This window comes from Pinus tabuliformis, chromosome 7 (genome assembly GCF_031772625.1).
Source record: "Pinus tabuliformis cultivar Carrire ecotype Pingquan chromosome 7, CPIR1, whole genome shotgun sequence".
NCBI classification, from domain to species: domain Eukaryota; kingdom Viridiplantae; phylum Streptophyta; class Pinopsida; order Pinales; family Pinaceae; genus Pinus; species Pinus tabuliformis.
Genome location: NC_142293.1, coordinates 1051780834 through 1051804545, shown reverse-complemented (window position 1 = coordinate 1051804545; position 23712 = coordinate 1051780834).

Sequence of the window (23712 nt, the reverse complement as noted above, 5' to 3'; positions counted from 1 at the left end):
ACATGCTTGTGTATCAATGATGTTTTGTTATATTTGCATGTTTAGCTTAATCTAATCCTAAGCTATTTATGAATGTAAATCTATATCTTTGTGTAGTTTCTCTCTTCTGTGATCTTGCAGGAACTTGGTGAAGCTGGGTCGGTAAGGGAGCAGGTAGCTAGAAGCCAACAAAGAGGAGAGCAATTGGATTAAAAAACTAGCGCAAGACACAGGTTAGTTCATCCTTCCTCTTCATTTACATTTCATAAAGAAGAATACGCATGTAGTTTTCCTTGTTTGTTGCTAAGGCACTGTCACACCTTAGAGTGGGATAGGGGCATTCTGAGTAGATACTTTTCCCAACAACAGAGTGGAAGAGGGGGTTATTCTAGTACAGGATTCTCTTGTCAAAGTTATGTAAGTTGGCGAGCGCCGCCACTCACCTTTGTTTATCTTGGTAGACATCGCCGAAGAAGTGTTTTGTTTGCGCCGTGAATAGAACAATCTTTCGGTAACCTGTAAGAGGTAGGCCTCTCTCGGTAAAACAAATGTTTTAACGGACTAAAGAAGGGGTAACCTTGAAACTCTGTTTTATACCTAGGGGCATGCAAACCTTTTGGAGTGCAAGCAAAGAGCGATTATTTATCTGTTTTTTGGATTAGTCGTTTCCTAACTTGCATAAAGAAAGGATGTGGGGCAAAACTCTAAAAATTTCCGTTTTATATGAGACATTCTTATCATGCGACTGAATTAATCGAGCAGTGTTACCGCGAGGTTGAAGCTCGTTAAAAAATAAACCCGGATTGAACAGTGTTACCACGAGGTTCAAGCTCGTTAAAAAATAAACCCGGACCGAGAAAATGTTTCTACCCGTGTTTAAGCTCGTTAAAAAATGAACTATTCCCTGGTAAATAACCACCGTGAATGTAGTACTTCAGCCATTAAAGCCTTGGTCGTGTTTGCACTGTCATCTCCACTTTTACATTGGCCGATCATTCACCTCCATTTGATTGTTTACCCATTTTGAGGAACAGCTGCGAAGAGTGATTTCACTAGCCATCCTTGTGACATTGCCGTGATTGGAAAATTCCAAATCTTACCTGGAATCAGCTGCTACCCATTTTATCACTCGTTCCTCAAAAGACGAGTCTCCTTTAAGCTCTTTTCAACTGACTCGTAAAATATGAAAATATTGCCGAGCCATTGGCCTCTCCAGCTCGTTAAAGGGACAGGAAGTGTTATCCATCCTCTAGATTTTAATCTTTTTGGACCTGAGGGATTATTACACAAAAATATCAAGCGCTTGTTTTGTTCGGCTTGTTAAAACTATCGAAAATTCATCCCTTCTGTATTGTTTTATACTTTTTCGGACTGAAGGGATTAGATGACGAAAAAGGAATTTTTGAGTTACCTTTACGTACCTTTTCAGACTCTCTAAAAATGAAAAGGACCGAGTTATCTTTGTCGTTAAACTCGTTAAAAATATTAATAGCGACAAACTTGTCTTTAGACGAGAACGAGTTTCACTATCGCTAGGCTCGTTAAAACATAGCGATGGGTTTGCCCGAAGGGAAAATTATAGAACAAGCATATGTTATCCTCCTCAAGCTTGACAATATCCTCCTCAAGCTTGACAAAAATAAAGAGGTACTGGTCAGCAATGACTGGGGAAAAATTGGGAAGAAAACTCAAATAATCTTTATTGGTAGCAAGTCGCTCTTGAACATGACACTTCCACTCCGTGTCCGAGTCGGGTTGGGTTGTTTCATTCACCGGTCACATCGCCATGGTCATGCCATACCATCCAAATTTGGAGTTAATGCTACCAATCCATCACATAAGTGTCACCGACATGTTCAAGAGAAGTCATCCAGAGAAGTCACCTGTGTCCCACCCACTACCATACATTATACTTCATACTTTCATGACCGCTACCCTGAACCGTAAATCATCAGATTGTTTTCACCTCCATCAATATCATTTGCTCCGTTCTGTGTCATTGATGTGGGATTCATTAAGGCCCTCCTTTGATGGATCACTTCTTGTTGACATCAGCTCATTATCCAAGAAGTTGGTCTAGGAACACCCCATTCAGTACTTTGAAGCTTGCATGCCTTAATGTAAAGTTTCTCACTTCCGGCGACAGGTTTACATCAATGGCCTTTGACCGAAATATTTTGCATGGTGTTCGATGCCAAGTCCTTTATTCACACCACGTGAATTGTACTGTAGTACCTTGAGGGTCATTATCATTATCGGTGATTCCTCTTGCCCTTGTTAACAGTTTACATCATTGACTGGTAATCAAGCGATGTCTTTCCATGTTCGACTTTAGAACATTTCTCACATGGATCGACTTGTACTTCGAGTGAAGATCAGACGAGATTGAAGACCCCGGATCTAGTTTCATCCATCCGGGCTGCGATATATATTCAAGAAAATAAAGACATTAAAATGTACAGCATTGCAGCACAGATAATCATCTTACCAAAAGGATGATGGCTCTATCAGAATCATCAGTCTACAATCAGACGATTGTCTGTCCTATGTACATGAAAATGAATTTATAAAGCTGAGCATGGGAATGCCCGCCTCAGCTAGATCATGAAAAATAGAATGAAGATAATGTATTGTATTGTATCTTATTACAGGTCTCCTCCCAACATTGAAAGAACTTCGGATCCTCATAATAAAGCATTTCACACGATTAACGACCTCATACTTTAGGGGGCAACTGTTATAGACATTTTTGTGCCTTGCAGCTCCAAGCATGAAATGTCCATAAACCAAGGGCTCCTAAGTCCCTAAAAGTGTTGTTCTAACCCCTAAAGGAACAAGGTCAACAAATTACAGCTTCTCCCAGAAGTTCTCCACCAGAAACTGCTCAGAATAAGTCAAAACAGGATCATTTCAGCTGCTCCACTGGCTAGCTGCGTTGCATAGCACCTAAATACACTAGCTGGGTGCATTACAATGCACCTAAATGCACTATGAGGGTGCGTTGAGCGGGAAATGACAAATGGCAGTGCCATTCTGCGAGGTGGAAAGACAATGGAAGCTTCCAGAATCTTCTCCTATGACACTTGCCTCACTGAATTCGACCAAGGATGAGTAAGAGGCTTTCAGTCTCCAAGTGGAAGCAAGAACTGACAGAGAGCAGACACTAATAAAATCACAGGCTGACTCATCCTCCTTGCATACATCTATTTATGGATCCCTCATCCCAGAGATCCAGAGGCTGGAATTTTGTACATTGCAAGGAATTGCTATTGGTTTTGAGATAGATATCAGAGTATTGGGTGATTTATGCTTTGTTGGAGGTGAAGAGGGGCTTCTTTGCTGGGAGGTTGATGCTGGGTCAGGAATCATCAGTTGTAACTCCTCCTGGATCTTTTTGTATATCAATAAAAACTATTTGAGTTTTTCCTACATGCTTGTGTATCATTGATGCTTGTTACATTTGTATGGTTAGCTTAAATCTGATCCTAAGCTGTTTATGAATATAGATCCATGTCTTTGTATAGTTTTCTTCTTCTGTGATCTTACAGGAACTTGGTGAAGCCGGGCAAGTAAGGGAGCAAGTAGCTAGAAGCTGTCAAAGAAGAGAGGGATTGGATCAAAGGATTAGCGCAAGACACAGGTCGGTTCTTTCTATCCCCGTCTATCTTTAATTCATAAAGGAAATACAAAAGTAGTTTTCTCTGTTTGTTTCTAAGGCAGATGTCACACCTTAGTGGGATAGAGCAGTTCTAAATAGACACTTTTCCTGGTAACAAAATGGCGACTCCACTGGGGATGATTGTCTAATTAGTTTGTTTGTGTATCTTTTTGTTGTTTGTTTCATAAACTTATAAGTAGCATTCGAACTGCATTTGCCATAAAAAATGCAAAGTAGACATCTGCTACTTCAATCCATTCATTGGATCTGTTTATGATTTGAACAGCTGATTCACAAATGATCTGATTGCCCTTTGTGATAGCTCTTAGACCCTCCTTAGATCTACCCCCTGATTGTGCATTACTGATTGCTTTTACTCAGCCAAAAACCAAAGACTAAACTGCAAACCGTGACCCAGAACCCGGACAGATTCTCGTTTCTGGCCCAGTGCAGGTACTGTTAAGAGTTCTTGCATTTTAGCACACTTCCCGAAAGGGAAACCTGCGCTGCAATCCAGTTTCTCTGTGTTACAGGTGCGCTGATCAGACTAGCCCTGTGCAGCTGAGGTTCTTGTGCTTCATTCTTTCCAGTTTTGTCTCTGATTTTTGCAGCCTGTGATCGGTATATGTGTCTGTTTAAAAACCCCTTTTCCTTGCTGTTATTCAGCCTCCTTTGTACAAAAGAACATAAGATGTTTTTGTGTGTTTGTTGAGTCGTTTACAGTTTTCCATTGCAAAAGTAGAATAGTCGTACTGTCTTCCTTTGATTTAGATCTGTCGCAAGTGTCGATTTCGATCATAGGAGAAAGTTTGATTGCTGTTGATGGTCGATTATACTTGTACTATTGCCTTTGGTCTGAATTTGTGACTTTCTAGTGTCAAAAACGAGTATTTATTTCAAAATCGTAAAGCGTCATAATCGTCTTTATCTTTTGATTTCGAAAAGAAGCTTGTTTGTGTTTGTCGCTTGAAAGCAAATTCAGATTTGTACATCAACTTTCTTTTTAGCATCAATACTAAGAAAGTCGAAAACAAATACATGCATGTGCATTTGCATATTGACAGTCTGTTTGGCTTGATTTAGGAAAGTGCATTTACAGTGTGCTCTTTGCCCTTTGTGAAAAGATTGTGTCTTTCTTTTCCCCTAGTAGCTAGGATTTTCATTGCAGAAAAGAGATAAAAGTTTGTTTAGCATCTTTAGATTGCATTTTAGGAATTACATCTACATCTCGTGGTGAACCCAAAAGGCAAAATTCATAAGAAAGATCAACTTAAAATAAATTCAATGAATCTAACAACGCTTTGGAACTTAACGCACAACATTTAAAGGTCTAGGCTAGAGACATATTCCGTCGTCGTAAAGCCTGGTAACTGTTGTCCTCACTGATGGTTGGGTGATTCCTCCACTTTGAGACGATAAGTGCCAGTACGGACTTGTGCTCCCACGTACCGTCGAGTATATTTTGGGAGACCCCTATAGGCTTAAATCCTTTATCCATAGGAAGCCATGTCTGCCACCCTATCGATCGCAATGCACTGAACACAGTATTCGGGAAGATTGACTGCCGTACCGTAAAAAGTATTCTGCAGTTTTGCGATTGGTTTGGTACTCCCTCTACCTAGATCTCCAGAGCAGTCCCTTTCGTTCCTTTTCAGACTCCTTAACGGAAAAGGTCCATCTGAGCACTTGTCACTTCAGGCTCATTAAAAATCGAAGGAGACTAGAGTCATCTTTTGTTTTTTCTCGACCCTTAAAAACTGAAAAAACAAGTTGTGTCAAAGCGTCTAAAAATTTATTTTAAACGGAATATTCATTACCCCTTTCCTACGTTGATCTTGGGTTGAGAAAATGGAGTCTACCAACCAAGGAATTCCCCTTGGAGGAAATCCTAGTCCCTTCTCCTCTTGGGGAGATGTTGGTGCACCCCATATGGCCACATTGTCGCTTCCAGGACTGACAATTGGTTTGCCTGTATGGCTCTTCTCAACCTCTGTCGTTCAGAACACCACTATTCCTGAACAATCGAATCAGCAATTAGACGAGTCCAGAGTTGCCCACCAGCCTTCTACTTCCTCTAATTCTTCTTCTCCTCCTTCCTCTTCGCTTGATGGGGCTAGTAAAGCCAAAAGTCAAGTTCCTAAGGAGAAGAAAGAAAAGAAGAAGAAAGAGAAGAAGAAGAAGGAGCCAAAGGCGAATGGGGGAAAACGAGTGTCGTCTAACGAAAATCCACACACTGCACCGACCAGGCCTAAATCGCCATGCGTCATTTGCAAAGGAGACCACTTTCACAGAGATTGTCCTTGCATCCCTCGGATATTAAGGGACTGGTCTCCTAGATTGCACAACCCGGTGTCGTCAACCTCTGATGATCATGTTGAAAGCACACCGTCAACTAGTGAAAGTGAAGCCCCAGGACAAAAAGGAAAATATAGATTTCCTTGTAAACTGTGTGAAGGCGATCATGCCGTCCACCGTTGTCCCTTCTTAGATGAAGCTAAAAGAGTTTTGGATGATCGTCCGGTTTCACCGTCACGACTTCCTCCTAGATATAAAAAACTTTTGCCGAGTCCGTCACCAGTTGAAAATTCGGCTGGCCCGCTCAGGTGGTCAGCTGAAGCACCTATCATTGAAGATAGACCATCTGGATCCATACCAGACGAAAGTCAAAAGGTCGAGGTGGCAGTTGACCCGGTCTTGCCTCCAGAGGATTTATCTTCAGATGATACAATCACTGAAGAGAACAAGGATGACACCGTCCAAATTCTTTTCATAAGCACAGACTCCAACGAACATGGGGGCAATATATCCGTTCCTTTACCACAGGAAGGAAGTTCTTCAGATTCGTACCCGGCCGTCTATTCGGTCCCACCTCCAAGCAACCTAGTTGTCTCCTTCGACTGGAATCAACTAGGCAGACCCCGTTTACCAACAAGCATACCATTCCAAATTATCGTACAAATATATAGAATGGTTATGGCTGGTACCATCATAGATGAGGGGGCTTCTGTGAGTATCATTTCCTCAACTGCTTGGAAAGCGCTTGGTTCGCCATCGCTTTTTCCTGAGATGAGAAATCTGACAGGCTTTGATAAAGGAACCAGTCGACCTTTAGGGATCCTTCCCGATGTGCCCATAACATTGAGAGGGAAAAACGTTCACCTGAACGTAATGGTAGTTCAAGGACCCCTGGATTACAATCTACTCCTTGGACGAGACTATATTTATTGCATGGGAGCCATTGTCTCCTCACTCTTTAGAGTAATGTGTTTTCCGCACGAAGGAAGAGTGGTCAAGCTCGTGGACCAGCTTTCATTCCCTGGATCATACAGAGCAAATAGTCATATACCATCCTTGAATGTATTTTCACGCAAGAAATGTCTCAATCTCCAGTCCATTCTCCCCATGAGCGCGAGTAATTCAGAGGGATATGACTGAAACCTAGGGGGCATGCATCCTGGTCTGCTTCGGCAGGAAAACTTCGGGTATAGGGTAGGTTTCCGTGGGAGAATATGCCTAGTCTGTACCCCCGTCCATGAGTGGAAGAGGGGGTTATTCTAGTACAGGATTCTCTTGTCAAAGTTATGAGATTTGGCGAGCGCCGCCACTCACCTTTGTTTATCTCGGTAGACATCGCCGAAGAAGTGTTTTGTTTGAGCCGCGAATAGAATAATCTTTGGGTAACCTGTAAGAGGTAGGCCTCTCTCGGTAAAACAAATGTTTTAACGGACTAAAGAAGGGGTAACCTTGAAACTCTGTTTTATACCTGGGGGCATGCAAACCTTTTGGAGTGCAAGCAAAGAGCGACTATTTATTTTTTAAATTTTTAGGACCTCTAACCCTTTAAACTCGTAGGATTGGTCGTCTCCTAACTTGCATAAAGAAAGGATGTGGGGAAAAACTTTTAAAGTTGCCATTTTTATATGAGACATTCTTATCATATCACTGGATTGATCGAGTAGTGTTACCGCGAGGTTCAAGCTCGTTAAAAAATAAACCCGGAGCGAGCAAATGTTTCCACCCGCGTTTAAGCTCGTTAAAAAATGAACTATTCCCTGGTAAATAACCACCGTGAATGTAGTACTTCAGCCATTAAAGCCTTGGTCGTGTTTGCACCATCACCTCCACTTTTACATTGGCCGATCATTCACCTCCATTTGATTGTTTACCCATTTTGAGGAACAGCTGCGAAGAGTGATTTCACTAGCCATCCTTGTGACACTGCCGTGATTGGAAAATTCCAAACCTTACCTGGAATCAGCTGCTACCCATTTTATCACTCGTTCCTCAAAATACGAGTCTTCTTTAAGCTCTTTTCAACTGACTCGTAAAATATGAAAAGATTGCCGAGCCATTGGCCTCTCCAGCTCGTTAAAGGGACAGGAAGCGCTATCCATCCTATAGATTTTAATCTTTTAGGACCTGAGGGATTATTACACAAAAATATCGAGCGCTTGTTTTGTTCGGCTCGTTAAAACTATCGAAAATTCATCCCTTCTGTATTGTTTTATACTTTTTCAGACTTAAGGGATTAGACGACGAAAAAGGAATTTTGGAGTTACCTTTACGTACCTTTTCAGACTCTCTAAAAATGAAAAGGACCGAGTTATCTTTGTCGTTAAACTCGTTAAAAAGATTAATAGCGACAAACTTGTCTTTAGACGAGAACGAGTTTCACTATCGTTAGGCTCGTTAAAACATAGCGATGGGTTTGCCCGAAGGGCAAATTATAGAACAAGCATATGTTATCCTCCTCAAGCTTGACAAAAATAAATAGGTACTGGTCAGCAATGACTGGGGAAAAATTGGGAAGAAAACTCAAAGAATCTTTATTGGTAGCAAGTCGCTCTTGAACATGACACTTCCACTCCGTGTCCAAGTCAGGTTGGGTTGTTTCATTCACCGGCCACATCGCCATGGTCACGCCATACCATCCACATATGGGGTTAATGCTACCAATCCATCACATAAGTGTCGCCGACATGTTCAAGAGAAGTCATCCAGAGAAGTCACCTGTGTCCCACCCACTACCATACATTATACTCCATTCTTTCATGACCGCCACCCTGAACTGTATATCATCAGATTGTTTTCACCTCCATCAAAATCATTTGCTCCATTCCGTGTCATTGATGTGGGATTCATTAAGGCCCTCCTATGATGGATCACTTCTTGTCGACATCAGCTCATTATCCAAGAAGTTGGTCTAGGAACACCCCATTCAGTACTTTGAAGCTTGCATGCCTTAATGGCAAGTTTCTCACTTCCGGCGATAGGTTTACATCAATGGCCTTCGACCGAAAGATTTTTCGTGGTGTTCGACGCCAAGTCCTTTATTCACACCACGTGAATTGTACTGTATTACCTTGAGGGTCATTATCATTATCGGTGATTCCTCTCGTGCTTGTTAACAGTTTCCATCATTGACTGGTAATCAAGCGATGTCTTTCCGGTTACTCCAAACATTTATGGAATCCCTGTCTCTACAGAAGAAGTTCAACAGCCATAGAGGGGTAGTGATACTGATCCTAGTCTGAGAGTAAACACTTGTGTTACCGAACCAGTTCCATCTACAATCGTTTCGGAGAGTCTTGCTCTTCAAACATCTGTCGTTGCCGATTTCACACCTTCTTCGGCACCAGAAATATTTTACGGACCTGACGGTCTTCCCCTTCCACATGGTCTGATTGCTATTGAAGAAATTGTAGAGGATCCTCAAACAAGTACTCCAACGCACTTTGGAGTTGGGATCACTCTATATCCCTCTTCATCAGAAGTTAGTCTACCACCAGCGGAAGCTCCTGTAGAATCGCTAGGTAATCTTTTGGATAGACTACAAATGTCTGAGCAACTGTCAACATCTAGGACTGTGTCATCTGACACAGCGACGACAGAACTTCCTGCTATCACTCTGACAATGTTCGCCGGCATACCAGCTGTCCCGACTAGCTCTCAGACGCTAGAAGGAGCCCACTCAGGGGCTATTACGACAGAATTGTCCATTCCTGTTGGTTCATCCGGAATAATATCCGGAAACTCTTATGTTGAGTCTCAACAAATTGATCCATTTGGAGGTCAATTTGGGCAGTCCGGTCCCCAAGGGCAAACAATTCCCTTGAGTTCCGGATTACCACCGTATGGGGGGTAGTATGCCCTTTCATTACCCCCTCCGGGAGGATATCCATGCGTGAGTTCACAACAGCATTCAGGTTACACTGGAATTACCTCAAGTGGTTGGGTACCTATACTACCTCAACAACCAAGAGTTGTGTATTCGATGCAACAATGCGTACCTATGTCGAATATCCTGACTACGCCAGCTATTGTGACGGTGTCACAAGTTCAAACGCTGCCTGTTGTATGCCAACCTCAGGTTTCTTAGGTTGTAATGCAGCAACCCCTTGACCCTGCGACTCAACCACAATTGCCGACTAGTGGGGCGACACAGGTCCAGATGGGTACAATTACCCCTCACCTTGGTCCAACGGTTAGTATAGCGCAACAACACATGGCTTAACAACCATGGCTGGTGCAATACCAACAACCGCAATTCCAACAAGTATACCAAGGTTCTGAGCAGCAGATCTTTGTGAACAGTGGACAGTCGTACATTCAAAACGGTCAAAACCAACCATTTTACAATGGTCATGTCCACCAACCTTACCAAACATACCAGCATCAAATGCATTATGCTGGTATGCAAAGACCAACTGCTCAGGAAATCCCATCTTATCCTGGGTATGCTTCACCTAACCTGAATTAGCAGTTACCCTTTGTGGCAACCTTAGAGTTACCTGATTTAAATCGGTTAACAAACGATCCAATTGCTTACGCCCCTTGGTGGCCAGCAATTCCGCATAAAATTCCATCAGATATTCCTAAATTTAATGGAAATCCGGGTGAAGATCCATCGAATCACGTGATGACCTTTCATCTATGGTGTTCATCAAACACCCTAAATGATGATTCGATAAGACTTCGCCTTTTCCAGAGGACGATAACTGGTCCGGCAGCAAAATGGTATATTGAATTACCTAGAGCTTCATTTGACAACTTCAGTACCCTAGCCACAACCTTTTTAACCCATTTTCAATTACTGATAAGGTACGAAACGGGAACGGAACTCCTTACCAATTTCAAACAGACAACGACCACTCACATATCTGATCATATACATGAGTGGCGACGTCGTCGTAGAATGGTGAAAACGTATGTTCCCGATCAGCTTTTAGTTGAATGGTTTATGAAGTCATTACTGCCTTCCATCACGGAAGATGTGGCAAAAGGGGGAGTCGTCATAGAAGAGCAAGTTATCGCTCGTGCACAATATTTGGACTTGATTTACACTCAGTCCGGCACGCTCTACGATAAAATACCTGATGCCCCTAGACCGGAATTCTCAATTCCTCCTCCTCCTAAATCAAACAATGACTCTCATGCCGGCGATGGCGTGATTGGCGCAACAGACATGAAATCGAAAAAGGCTACATCTAAAAAGGCCCATAAAATTTCTAGTCAAAATGCAAATGAGGAACTTCTTGCCTCGGAAGTAAATGCCGTGTCGACTGACAATGGCAAACAACTGAAGCAACCAGGGGGCAAGAAGAAAAAGAAAGGGAGAAGAAAGAAGCAGGATGAGTCATCTTCTGGAAAACCTTCTACAAACCCTTCTGGGCAAAGGAAACTCCCTGCGGGGTGTCATATATGCGATGAGGATCATCGGACGAGAGATTGTCCACATAAAGCTGAAGTTAAGAATCTCTTTAAGAGTTCAAAAACCTCAGCGGTATTGACTGATCCATTTCCAAACCCAGGGGCCAAACTGGTTGCTAATCAAAATGCTTCCCGATCCCAAGTGCTTATGTTGTCGGTTTCGAAACAACAAAATGATGCTTTGATAACGACAAGGAATAAAGATTACAGGAATCCACAACTGTCGAACAACAAGGATAAAGATCAACCTAGTAGTTTGACAACAACTTCGACCGAAGTTGTGCCACCCATCATTCCCGAACAAATGAGAAAGTCGCTAAAGGGAGTAGTACACAAATCGACATTTAATCCTCGTGAAAAAATAGCACAGAATTATAATATAATAGAGGACCTGGCCCAATCATCGTCCGCTATGTCGACACTTGAAGTACCGCAAAATTACCTCTCCCAAGAGCAAGCCTTATTATCAGCAATAGGTGGGATTGACCCAATAGATTCCAAGCTTGTGGCCTTCGATCATAAAGGATATGACCCTCAGTTACCAGCTCAACAAGCTTTCCTTATTCAAGTGAAAGCCCTCAACAAAACTGTTCATCGAACAATTATTGATGAGGGGGCATCTACATGTATTATGTCGATGAGTTGCTGGAAAAATTAGGCTCACCACCCTTGTCGTGATCGAAAACAACGTTAAAAGCATTTGATGGACGATCATACACTCCCTACGGGATTTTAAGTAACTTGCAAGTTGAACTGGGGGGCAAAAAAGTAGAAATTGATGTTGAAGTAATCGACATAAACCTTGATTACAACATCCTACTGGGAAGGCCCTGGATATATGCCATGGCCGCATTTGTGTCGACCTACTTCAGAAATATTGCATTTCCCTTCCAAGGAGGAATTACAATCGTCGACCAACAAACATTTCTCCCCAATAGTTCGCAAGTTACGGGAAGCATTCCAATGATCCATGGAAACAATCATTCGCTCCAAAATATCGGAGTAGGTCTCCTAAAAGACCCTGCCTTAATGGGTACTTTTGCCCTACCGCCTTCGAGTAATCTGGCGGAAGTGGCCACAGTGGAATATGAAATCTTCTATATCTAATGGATTTGGAATTTGAGGATGGTTCTTATCTCGTGTCGACCTCGTTAAAAAATGAAACAAGGAGTCATGAGGATAGTTCTTTTACTGTGTCAACCTCATTAAAAATGAAACAAATCCCCTTTCCAAATCTCAAAGGTAAACCTTCATTCCAACCACCGAGTTGAATGCAATGAAGCTTGGGGGGCATGCACCTCGATTTGCGTTATTATGCTGGGGGCATGCAAACTTATCACGAGCAATGTTACTGCAGGGTTCAAGCTCGTTAAAAAATAAACCCGCATCGAGCAGTGTTACCGCAAGGTTCAAGCTCGTTAAAAAATAAACCCGCACCGAGCAAATGTTTCCACCCGCGTTTAAGCTCGTTAAAAAATGAACTATTCCCCGGTAAATAACCACCGTGAATGTAGTACTTCAGCCATTAAAGCCTTGGTCGTGTTTGCACCGTCACCTCCACTTTTCCATTGGCCGATCATTCACCTCCATTTGATTGTTTACCCATTTTGAGGAACAGCTACGAAGAGTGATTTCACTAGCCATCCTTGTGACACTGTCGTGATTGGAAAATTCCAAACCTTACCTGGAATTCGCTACTACCCGTTATATCACTCGTTCCTCAAAAGACGAGTCTCCTTTAAGCTCTTTTCAACTGACTCGTAAAATATGAAAAGATTGCCGAGCCATTGGCCTCTCCAGCTCATTAAAGGGACAGGAAGTGCTATCCCTCCTCTAGATTTTAATCTTTTTGGACCTAAGGGATTATTACACAAAAAGATTGAGCGCTTGTTTTGTTCGGCTCGTTAAAACTATCAAAAATTCATCCCTTCTGTATTGTTTTATACTTTTTTGGACTTAAGGGATTAGATGACGAAAAAGGAATTTTGGAGTTACCTTTACGTACCTTTTCAGACTCTCTAAAATTGAAAAGAACCGAGTTATCTTTGTCGTTAAACTCGTTAAAAATATTAATAGCGACAAACTTGTCTTTAGACGAGAACGAGTTTCACTATCGCTAGGCTCGTTAAAACATAGCGATGGGTTTGCCCGAAGGGAAAATTATAGAACAAGCATATGTTATCCTCCTCAAGCTTGACAAAAATAAAGAGGTACTGGTCAGCAATGATTGGGGAAAAATTGGGAAGAAAACTCAAAGAATCTTTGTTGGCAGCAAGTCGCTCTTGAACATGACACTTCCACTCTGTGTCCGAGTCGGGTTGGGTTGTTTCATTCACTAGTCACATCACCATGGTCACGCCATACCATCCAAATTTGGGGTTAATGCTACCAATCCATCATATAAGTGTCGTCGACATGTTCAAGAGAAGTCATCCAGAGAAGTCAACTGTGTCCCACCCACTACCATACATTATACTCAATTCTTTCATGACCGCCACCCTAAACCGTATATCATCAGATTGTTTTCACCTCCATCAAAATCATTTACTCCGTTCCGTGTCATTGATGTGGGATTCATTAAGGCCCTCCTTTGACGGATCACTTCTTGTCGACATCAGCTCATTATCCAAGAAGTTGATCTAGGAACACCCCATTCAGTACCCGCTGCTGTCCCAACAGGAGAGGCCGTTGGAAGAGCTGTTCTTCGTGACCTCGATGTGGCCGAGACTCTCACAGCTTTGCAGGAGCAGGTTGAGGGCCTCACTCTCGGTATTCCGGATGTGAGTACCGATGAGCTACCTTTGCGGTTACGGCGACGTACTACTGGTGTGCCCAGACGATGGACTCGTCTCCTACGCATGATCTCACAGGCTGTGACTTGCTATCACGAGCATCATTAGACTAGGGTGCCCCCTAGTATTTTGAGTTTTTGGGTCATTTGACTGATTTTGTATTGGTTACAGAACATTATGTGTAAACCATAAACAGTTATATATATTTTTGATTTTTGGAGTTTTATTTTGGTTGAGCTACATGATCCACATGCGAAACATTGATGACGTGTTTCTTTTTATAAATGTTGCAAATTTCTATCTAACACATAGTTTGCTAATGAGTCAGTTAATGTGTTTAAGTTTCTGGAAATATGTTGATACTGAATAAGATCAATTGTCTTTCCAAAATCTTAACCCTTAGGAACATGCGATAAATAGCCGGGTTTCAGACGGAATATATACCATTGAGTTGTAGTATTACGAGTTGTGAGTCTAGCCTGACAATTAGTCGGCGTATACCATGAGTTATGGCATCAGAGAGAAGCTCTATCAATGCGCTATACTCAGCGATGTTATTCGTTGATCGACCAATACATACACCTCTGAAACTTACTAACTCGCCGCTTGGATAAAAAATGGCCCAGCCTGTGGAGGATAGGTTCCGCGAACTACGACTCGCTCCGTCGGCATATCCAACACATGGCTCCAATAGGTTTGACATCTGCAATAAATGTAAAAAGTGGATTACTCGACCAAAACAAACACTTTATCAAAAACAAAAACATAACAAAAGCATGCTGGTTACCATTACGCATAGTAACGCTTGAGGTACAACCCATTACGGGGTTGTGCCAGTGGAATTCCGTCATAATCCATTAACTCGTAGGCTCCCTTTGCTAACACTTGTTTAACAATATAGGGGCCCATCCATAAAGACTTAAATTTACCTGCTCCCAATTTATCGGATTCTTGGTCGTAAAGAAATACCAAGTCACCTTTTGAGAAGACACGGGGTTTGACATTTTTGTCGAACTGCGCCTTGACTCGTTTCTTATGGGCTTCGTTAACCAAAGCGGCGTCACGACGGGTTTCATCCAATTGGACTAATTCCAAGAAACGAGCCTCTTCTTCTGAAGTTCCGGGGAGGAGATCAATTGCGAGTTTGAGAGATGAGATTTCACACTGGATTGGTAAGACTGCTTCCAGGCCATATACCAGTTGGAAGGGTGTGAACCCGGTTGCATTCCTTACCGATGTTCGCTAAGCCCACAAGGCTGAGTACAGGATTAGGTTCCATCTTCTTTTGTGAACTCCGATCATCCTTTGCAGCATGCGTTTCAGGACCTTGTTGATCGCTTCAACTTGTCCGTTGGCTTGCGGATAATACGGAGTAGAGATGTCGTGAGACAACCCTAGTTTGGCAGCTAATTCGACCATCATGTGATTGCGAAAATGCGATCCATGATCTGTGACTATAGGCTGCGGTACGTCGAATGGCGACTACATGATTGAAAAAGAAGAGGGCAGCTGTTTCACCAGTATTATCTAATGTAGGCATCGCCTCGGCCCATTTGGTAAAATAGTCAACCGCGACTATGATATACCCATGCCCCCCGGTCGAGGTGGGGTTACATGTCATGAAATCAATGCCCCATTAGGCGAATGGCCCAACAGCAACTATTGGCTGTAGGGGTGCGGGTGGTCTTCTGGTTTTGCTATCAAAAATTTGACAAGCATGGCAACTTTTGACTGCGTTATGCAATCTTTGAACATTGTTGGCCAGAAGTATCCTGCTCGTAAATTTTTTTGTGCTGTAGCATATCCAGATTGATGCCCCCCACACGCACCTGAATGACACTCATTCAGGACTTTTTCGGCCTCCTCATGGGTGAGGCACCTTCTCAGAACTGTATCGATACCGCGACGGTAAAGTGTATCACCGACGATCATGTAGTCTTTTGCTTGGTATCGAATACGTTTTTGTTCAGAGTGGGAGGTGTTTAGCCTAAATTTTTGGGTTTGGAGATAAATGATTATATCCCCATACCACTCATTGCTTGTAGATATCAGAAACAAACTCTCATCCACGATTGATTCTTCGGATGTTTCATCGTTGGACGACAATGGGAGATCGCGTAATAATTCTGTGAAAACTAGAGCTTTCTTTGACTTGGATTTTACAAATTCCAGATCAAACTCTTGTAGGATTGCTATCCATTTTGAGTATTTTCCCCCCAGTAACTGTCGCGACAATATATAAGTCATGGGGTTGCAATTTGACAGAATGGTAGTTTTCCGAAAGAGGACATAGTGTCGAAATCTTTGTATCGCTTGAACAGCTGCAAGCGCTAGTTTTTCAACGTAAGAATATTTGCTTTCTATATCATTTAAGTTTTTACTTAAATAATATATAGGATGCTCAATTCCATCGACTTCTTGAACTAAAACCATTGCGATGGTCGTATCTGCTGCAGCCAGATACAGGTTAAAGTCTCTTTGATAATCAGGGGCGTACATTAATGATGCTTTCATCAGGGAATCTTTTAAAGCATAAAAGGAAGCTTGTGCAACCTGATCCCAGACAAAGGGTACCTCCTTTTTCAAAAGATGTGTATAACCTTTAGCAAGTTCGGCGTAATTTGGAATGAACCTCCTCAGAAAGTTTGCTTTCCCTTGGAGTTTCTGAATCTGAAGCAAATTCGAAGGTGGAGGCAAATTTATGATTGCCTGGACCTTACATGGGTCGAGACGAATCCCATCCTTGGAGACTACAAATCCAAGTAAATGACCAGAACTGACGCAAAATACACTTTTGTGCAGATTGAGTCGTATCTTGTAGTGTCGGCAACATAGAAATATCGCTCTTAAATGTTGCGGATGATCAGTCCGCTTTTGCGAATGAGCCGGAAGGTCATCGAGGTATGGTTGAACGATGTTTTTGATGTCATGGAAGGTATAATTCATTGCCCTCTGAAACATCGCCCCTGCATTCTTTAAACCAAAGGGTAATTTTCGATATGCGAATGTGCCCCACGGACAAATAAATGCAGTCTTTGACTGGTCCTGTGGGCGGATATTTATTTGATTATACCTAGAGAATCCATCCATGAATGAATAGATTTCGCATCCGGCGCATTCATCAATTATATGATCAATGAAGGGTGTATGGTAGTTGTCTTTTGGACAAGCTTGATTTACATCCCTATAATCGACGCACACTCTAATTGTTCCTTGTTTTTTCATAACAGGGACAATATTCGATACCCAATCGGTTAGAGGAACCGGGTAAATGAAACCAGCATGGAGAAGTTTTTCAACTTCTGCCTTAATGGCAACGACTTTCTTCCTTAATTTCGTGTTCAACTATACTCGAGTCAATGCCTGGAATTTCACTGTATGACCAAGCAAAGACATCTCTGAATTCGCGAAAAAGAGCGTTATATATTTCCAGTTCTGAAGGAGAACAACATTTGCCAACATAAAGATTCTCTACAACATCTGTTTTGGTCGAGATATTTATGGCTATAGTTTCTTCAATGTTGGACAAGTTTCGCTTGGAATCCACCGTATTTACAGTATTCGATAGAAAATCAAAGACTGAAGGATGATAAAAGTCATTTTGAGTATCTTCTTCACAATCCAGAAGAAGAGAACGATGGTGGGAATCATTCCATGGTGCTCCTTCAATTACCATAGATTGGACAGTTCCTTCATCGGTGACATGCACTCGCGACAAAGTGTCTATTTAGAACTGCTCTATCCCACTGAGGTGTGACAGCTGCCTTAGAAACAAATAGAGAAAACTACCTTTGTATTTCCTTTATGAATTAAAATAGAGGGGGATAGAAAGAACCGACCTGTGTCTTGCGCTAATCCTTTGATCCAATCCCTCTCTTCTTTGACAGCTTCCAGCTACCCGCTCCCTTACTTGCCCAGCTTCACCAAGTTCCTGTAAGATCACAGAAGAAGAAAACTATACAAAGACATGGATCTATATTCATAAACAGCTTAGGATCAGATTTAAGCTAACCATACAAATGTAACAAGCATCAATGATACATAAGCATGTAGGAAAAACTCAAATAGTTTTTATTGATATACAAGAAGATCCAGGAGGAGTTACAACCGATGATTCCTGACCCAGCATCAACCTCCTAGCAAAGAAGCCCCTCTTCACCTCCAACAAAGCATAAATCACCCAATACTCTGATATCTATCTCAAAACCAACAGCAATTCTTTGCAATGTACAAAATTCTAGCCCCTGGATCTCTGGGATGAGGGATCCATATATAGATGTATGCAAGGAGGATGAGTTAGCCTGTGATTTGATTAGTGTCTTCTCTTTGTCAGTTCTTGCTTCCACTTGGAGACTGAAAGCCTCTTACTCATCCTTGGTCGAATTCAGTGAGGCAAGTGTCATAGGAGAAGATTCTGGAAGCTTCCATTGTCTCTCCACCTCGCAGAATGGCACTGCCATTTGTCATTTCCCATTCAACGCACCCTCATAGTGCATTTAGTTGAATTTCAAGGCACCTAGCTAGTGTGTTTAGGTGCTATGCAACGCAGCTAGCTAGTGGAGCAGCTGAAATGATCCTATTTTGACTTATTCTGAGCAGTTTCTGGTGGAGAACTTCTGGGAGAAGCTGTAATTTGTTGACCTTGTTCCTTTAGGGGTTGGAACAACACTTTTAGGGACTTAGGAGTGTTGTGGGGAAAAATGCCTATGCAGGACGATCCTATCCACCTAAGGTGTGACAGTGCCTTAGCAACAAACAGAAACAACTATTCTAGTATTCTTCCTTTATGAATTAAGAATGAAGAGAGATGGATGGACTAACCGGTGTCTTCCGTTTGTCCCTCGATCCAGTTTCTCTTCTCTTTGAGAGTTCCCAGCTACTTGCCTTCTCGCTCGCCCGGCTTCAACAGGTTTCTGCAAGATCACAAGAAGAGAACACTACACAAAGACATAGATTCATATTCATAACTAGTTCAGGATTAGAAATAAACTAAACATACTAATGCAATCATACATCAAAGATACATCAGTATATAGGAGAAACCAAGATAGCTTTATTGATGAATAACAAGGTTCAGGAAGAGATACAACCCAGAGGGCTCCAATCCAGCATCTCCTTCCTAGCAAATGAAATTCCTATCTTCACCTTCCTTCAAAGCATTAAGCACCCAATGATTCCAGTCTCAAACCAACAGCAATTCTTTGCAATAACAAAATTCCAGCCCCCAGATCTCATAGAGGAGAGATCCATATATAGATGTTTGGGAGAGGATGAGTCAGCTTGAGATCTGACTAGTGTCCTCTCTCTCTGTCAGTTCTTGCTTCCACTTGGAGACTAATAGCCTCTTACTCATCACTAGTCAAATTCCTTGAGGCAAGTGTCATTGGAGAAGATTCTGGAAGCTTCCAGGGTTTTTCCACCTCGTTGAATGAACTTTCCATTTGTCACTTCCTGCTTAGCGCACCCTGGTAGTGCTTCTACCTGTGTTGCAGTGCACCTAGCCAGTGTAATCTCTGCATTTCAGCGCAGATAGCTAGTGGAACCTCTGAATTGATCCTGAATTGACTTGTTCTTGAGCAGTTTCTGGTGGAGAACTTCAGTGAATTGCTGAGGTTTGTTGGCCTTGTTCCTCTAGGGGTAGGAACAACATGTTTAGGGACTTTGGATCCCTTGGATTATGGACATTTCATGCCCAATGTTGTAAGGCACAAAAATGTCTATAATAGTTGCCCCCTAAAGTATGAGGCCGTTTATCGGGTGAAATGCTTTATTAGGAGGATCCGAAGTTCATTCAATGCTGGGAGGAGACCTATAATAAGATACAATACAATACATTATTTTTCATACTGCTTTCATGATCTAGCTGAGGCGGGCATTCCCATGCTCAGCTTTATAAATTCATTTTTCAGTACATAGAACAGACAATCGTCTGATGGTAGACTGATAATTTTGATGAAATTATCATCCTTTGGGTAGGATGATTATCTGCTGCAATGCTGTACATGTCAATGTCTTTATTTTTCCTGAATATATATCGCAGCCCGGATGGATGAAACTACATCCGGGGTCTTCAAACTCGTTCGATCTTCACTCTAAGTACAAGTCGATCCATGTGAGAAATGTTCTGAAGTCAAACATGGAAAGACATCTCTTGATTACCGGTCAATGAGGTAAACCGTTAACAAGCGCGAGAGGAATCACCGATAATGATAATGACCCTCAAGGTACTGCAGTACAATTCACGTGGTGTGAATAAAGGACTTGGCATCGAACACCATGCAAAATCTTTCGGTCGAAGGTCATTGATGTATACCTGTCGCCGGAAGTGAGAAACTTGCCATTGAGGCATGCAAGCTTCAAAGTACTGAAGGGGTTGTTCCTAGATCAACTTCTTGGATAATGAGCTGATGTCGACAAGAAGCGATCCGTCAAAGGAGGGCCTTAATGTATCCCACATCAGTGACATGGAACGGAGCAAATGATTTTGATGGAGGTGAAAACGATCTGATGACATATGATTCAGGGTGGCGGTCATGAAAGGATGAAGGATAATGTATGGCTGTGGATGGGACACGGTTGACTTCTCTGAACGAATTCTCTTGAACATATGGCGACACTTATGCGATGGATCGGTAGCATTACCCCAAATATGGATGGTATGGCGAGACCATGGTGATGTGACCGGTGAATGAAACAACCCAACCCGACTGTGGTACGGAGGAAAAGTGTCATGTTCAAGAGCGACTTGCTACCATCAAAGTTTTCTTGAGTTTCTCCCAATTTTCCCCAGTCATTGCTGACCAATACCTCTTTATTTTTGTCAAGCTTGAGGAGGATAACATATGCTTGTTCTATAACTTGCCCTTCAGGCAAGCCCATCGCTATGTTTTAACGAGCCTAGCGATAGTGAAACTCGTTCTCGTCTAAAGACAAGTTTGTCACTATTTAATGCTTTTAACGAGTCTAACGACAAAGATAACTTGGTCCTTTTCATTTTTAGAGAGTCTGAAAAGGTACGTAAAGTCAACTCCGAAAGTCCTTTTTCGTCATCTAATCCCTTAAGTCCGAAAAAGTATAAAACAATACAGAAGGGATGAGTTTTCGATAGTTTTAACGAGCCGAATAAAACAAGCGCTCGATCTTTTTATGCAATAATCCCTCAGGTCCAAAAAGATTAAAATCTAGAGGAGGGATAACTCTTCCGGTCACTTTATCGAGCTGGAAGGCCAAAACTCGACAATCTTTTCATATTTTACGAGTCAGATGAAAAGAGCTTAAAGAAGACTCGTCTTTTGAGGAACGAGTGATAAAACGGGTTAGCAGCTGATTCCAGGTACGGGTTGGAATTTTCCAATCACGGCAGTGTCATAAGGATGGCTAGTGAAATCACTCTTCGCAGCTGTTCCTCAAAATGGGTAAACAATCATATGGAGGTGAACGATCGGCCAATGGAAAAGTGGAGGTGATGGTGCAAACACGACCAAGGCTTTAATGGCTGATGATGTTACATTCACGGTGGTTATTTACCGGAAGATAGTTCATTTTTTAACGAGCTTAAATGCGGAAAAACACTGCTCAGTCTTATGTTTATTTTTTAACGAGCATGAACTATGTGTTAAAACTGCTCGGATCTTGCGTTTATTTTTTAACGAGCATGAACTGTGTGCTAAAATTGCTCGATAACATGGTCTAATTTTGATTTTTTACCATAACTAGCTTTGCCATTTTCAAAGATAGTACTGTAACTTCAATTGCTGCATCAAACTAGTTAGAAATGAATAACATTTGTTTGAAAATGAGATTAAAACCCTAATATTTCACTTTGAACTACGTAAAAATCTATTAAAAAGTGTTTTTACCTCTCATTTTACCATTTCATTTGAACTTGGTTTGTTGGAGCTTTGGAGGTGCCTCTTCCCCCTTGATTTTCACCAGCTGATTTTGGGAGATTCTGTGGACGATTCTCGGCGCCGTCTGGACCAGGTAGGAGCTAAACCTTAGCTCTTTCTTTTCATGGTTTCCTTTTTGCATTCTGTGCCTCTTTTCTTGTTTTTCTGAGCCCCTGGGGTTTCATGAGCTCGTTTTCCCATCAACGCACCCTGTGCCTAGCGAAACCTGCGCTGAATGTCAGCCAGTATGAAGGCAGTTTGACATTCAACGCAGGTGAACCACTCCTGCAGGTGCGTTGGGCGAAAAAGAGGAACTTGTTGCACATTTTTCGATGAAAATTTTGCCTGTTTTGCATCAAAATCAGGATCTTAATCCTTCTCTTGTTTGTTTTGCAGGGATCTTTGAGCAAAATGACCCTTACATGGCGAGAACGAGAACATGAAGAAGAGGACATGATTGCCCTACATGATCCTGTCACGTTGAACGCGCTGCGGAACTGTGGCCTGCTGAAGTTCTTCCGTATCTCTAGCATGAGACAACAGATCTCTCTCCTGCAGTATTTACTCAACGCTTGGGATCCTATCAACCAAGTATTTCAGATTAGGGGCAAATCTATCCCCTTGACCGTAGTAGACATTTACTTCTTGACTGGCTTGTCGAGGCGGGGTGCCCCCATTTCTTTGTCAGGTTCGGCCCGAGGGAGTGACTCCGTGAGAGATTATGTCCGCCAGTATTGCAGGGAAGGATCTCAGCCGAGCAGAGACGGCAAGATCGTTATCCGTGAGATTGCTGACAGGTCCCTCAGGTCTATCTTGTATACTATTGGTAGGATGGCCGGTAGCGCTTCTCTTCACGTAGCCAACAGATCCTATGTGCATCATGCCTTGGAGTGTCTCCAACCGAAAATATTCAACTGGTGTGATGCAGTACTTCTTCAGATGAAAAGTCAGTTAACCAAGGTAAAGGATGGGAAGCTGAAGAACTTTGGGTTTGGTTCTATTTTGACCGCCTTTGCTTTGGAGAAGATACCACTAATGCAACCACAGTACATTGCACTCGACTTGCCTTCTCCTACTGAACCACGCATGCAGAGATGGGTTGATCACATGTCTAGGCATGCCGGTCAATCTCAGATTTCTTTCACTGATACCTTCTTCAGGTGGTTCGAGCGTCAGGAGATGGTCTATTCCGAGTATCCATATGTTGGCATGGACTTCCGGGGTGATCCGGATTTGGTACTGCCGGACGGCGAGCAGTGGGGCGCTATTGGTAAAATCTTTGACCATATCACTGTTTACTGTTTTTAGTTATAATGTCCTTGTGATTTATTCTATCAAGACTTTAATCAAACTCATGTGTGCATGCAGATGTTGGTCCTGTTCGTCCAGCAGTTCGCCCGAGAGTGCCAGCCGTTGCCCCAATAGGGGAGACTGCTGGGAGGGTTATTCTTCGTGACCTTGATGTGGCCAAGACCCTTACAGCTGTGCAGGAGCAGGTTGAGAGCCTTACTCTCGGCATTCCAGATGTGAGGATCGACGAGTTACCTTTACAGTTGCAGCGGTATACTACTGGTGTGCCTAGACGATGGACTCATCTCTTACGCATGATCGCACAGGCCGTGACGTGCTATCATGAGCATCACTAGACTAGGGTGCCCCCTAGCATTTTTAAGTTTTTGGGTCA